The sequence below is a fragment of the Aethalodelphis obliquidens genome, unplaced genomic scaffold (assembly GCF_003676395.1).
Source record: "Aethalodelphis obliquidens isolate GAN/ISIS:26980383/991018 unplaced genomic scaffold, ASM367639v1 scaffold18, whole genome shotgun sequence".
Classification (NCBI taxonomy): domain Eukaryota; kingdom Metazoa; phylum Chordata; class Mammalia; order Artiodactyla; family Delphinidae; genus Aethalodelphis; species Aethalodelphis obliquidens.
In genome coordinates this window covers 12,776,615-12,778,784 of record NW_020837962.1, presented here as the reverse complement: position 1 = coordinate 12,778,784, position 2,170 = coordinate 12,776,615, and the positions used below count along the sequence as shown (strand labels likewise).

Below are 2,170 nucleotides of genomic sequence, written 5' to 3'. Positions count from 1 at the left end.
GACTGTCAACTCATTGCCCGGCGCCCAGGAACCGCCAGCAGCTGGATAGAGGCCGGGACAGATCCAGCAGTGCCCCGGGGGAGGCCCCTGCACTCCTGTCCGCCCCAGGGGCCACTTTTGGAACTCTGACATCCGAGGCAGGGCCCGACCACCTGTCTAAACTCCAGGCAGGGTCACTGTGGGGCCGGGCGCCCCCTCTTCCCCAGGTCCAGTAGAGGGAAGTGAGGCACAGGCAGCGACATGGTTCTCTTTGGCAAAGGGCCTCAGGATTTGCAGGGGTTGAGACTCCCAGCCCCCGAGCCGAACTCTGCAGGAGACCCGAGACTGGTGCATCGCTCCCAGGACTGCGACGCTGGGCACTTGAGAATCGGGCAGAGCCCAGTGCGGAGGGTCCCAGGAAAGAGCAAGCAAGGCACAGGCTGCAGGGACCCCCGGGCCTCCCCCTCTGTTGGGGCCCCAGCCAGGGCTTCTGAGGGGCCGCTGGCCGTGGGAACTGTGTTCTTGTGGCGCCTGCTCCCCGCCCAATGTCGCCCCAGGGAAAAGTGGTGAAGAGGAAGACACCACCGAGACCACAAGCCTGGAACCCCCAGGGCCTGGGGCCTTGGAGAGACAGGCATGTCTGGAGCGTTGCTCAAATCCACGGGCGTGCGTGCTTCTGTGTGCGCATCGGGTGGGGGGCCGGGCCGACAACCTCGGGAAGCAGGGTCTCCCTGCCCAGGGACCAAGACGCTCCCAAATGCCCTCAGGAATGGGCCCTTTCATAAAATCCTCAAGGCTTCAAACATTCTTTAAACTTTAGTCATGGTGGTGGCCAGGATCCGCCTCTCTGGCCAGCATCCTTCTGTGATGAGCCCTGGATGTGCTCCCTGCGGCTGCCCCCAATCCTGCCCTCTGTCTGCAAGGGACACCTGGCTGGTCCTGGTGTGTGTTACCCTGTGGGAGTGACCCCCCCCCGTCTTCAAGAACAGGTTACAGAACCTCCTTTGGAAAGGCCACTCTTGCTGGTGGTGACCGCTCACATCTCTGTGGACACAAACGGGCAGGTGGGGAGGCAGTGGGGTGTGCGGAGTGCCCGGGTGCCTATCTGGTCTCTGCCATTCACCAGCTTGTGACCTTGGCCTTGCCTCGGTGCTCTCATCTGTAAAGCCAGCCTCCTGCCTGTTTCTGCTGGGGATGAACTTGGCTGACAGGTGAGAGTTCCTGGAATGTGATCACGGCGGCAAAGGGCATCATTTGTGAGTGCATTTCCATCTTTGCTCTGCCTACCGGGAAGCTCGAAGCAGAGGGTGTGACCCACCTCAACTGTCTTGGGGGCTTTGGGAACTCTCTGGACTTCTTGGTTTCTTTTGGTACTTCCTCTTCCTTTCTTCGCTCATTATTCATTTTTTTATAATCACTTTTCTTAGATTACTTAACCTGCAGTAATATTTGCAATTTCTTAATTATTTTTTGAAACATTTATTTGTTTGTTTGTTTGGCTGCTCCGGGTCTTAGTTGTGGCCGGTGGTCTCCTTAGTTGTGGCAAGCAGGCTTCTTAGCTGTGGCATGTGAACTCTAGTTGTGTCATGCATGTGGGATCTAGTCCCTGACCAGGGATTGAACCTGGGCCCCCTGCATCAGGAGTGCAGAGTCTTATCCACTGCACCACCAGGGAAGTCCCAAGATTTGCCATTTTAAAGTGTAGGATTCATGGGCTTCCCTGGTGGTGCAGTGGTTGAGAGTCCACCTGCCGATGCAGGGGACACGGGTTCGTGTCCCGGTGCGGGAAGATCCCACATGCCGCAGAGCGGCTGGGCCCGTGAGCCATGGCCGCTGAGCCTGCGTGTCCAGAGCCTGTGCTCCGCAACGGGAGAGGCCACAACAGTGAGAAGCCCGTGTACCACAAAAAAATAAAAATAAAGTGTAGGATTCAATTGTTCTTAGGATACTCACTACAGATACTGGAGTTGGGCAACCAGGATCACAATCCGTTTTGAAACGCCCTAAAGGAAACCCCATACCCCTCGGCCATCCCCTCCTCAGCCCCCATCCCTAGACAACCACTAATCTACTTTCTGTCCCAGTGGATTTGCCTGTTCTGGACATTTCATAAAGGGACAGTCGTACAGTGTGTGTCTTTCTGTATCTGACTTATTTTACTGAGCGTGATGATTTTGAGGTCCATCCGTTT

General features: G+C 56.5%; 1 non-coding gene across 1 annotated transcript; it reads right to left on the bottom strand.

Annotated features, from left to right (window-relative positions):
• Positions 1 to 1,581: 1,581 nt before the first annotated feature.
• TRNAR-CCU (transfer RNA arginine (anticodon CCU)) lies at positions 1,582 to 1,654 on the bottom strand. Its single transcript has one exon. It is a non-coding gene; the product is annotated as a tRNA-Arg (tRNA).
• Between the last annotated feature and the right edge of the window lie 516 nt (positions 1,655 to 2,170).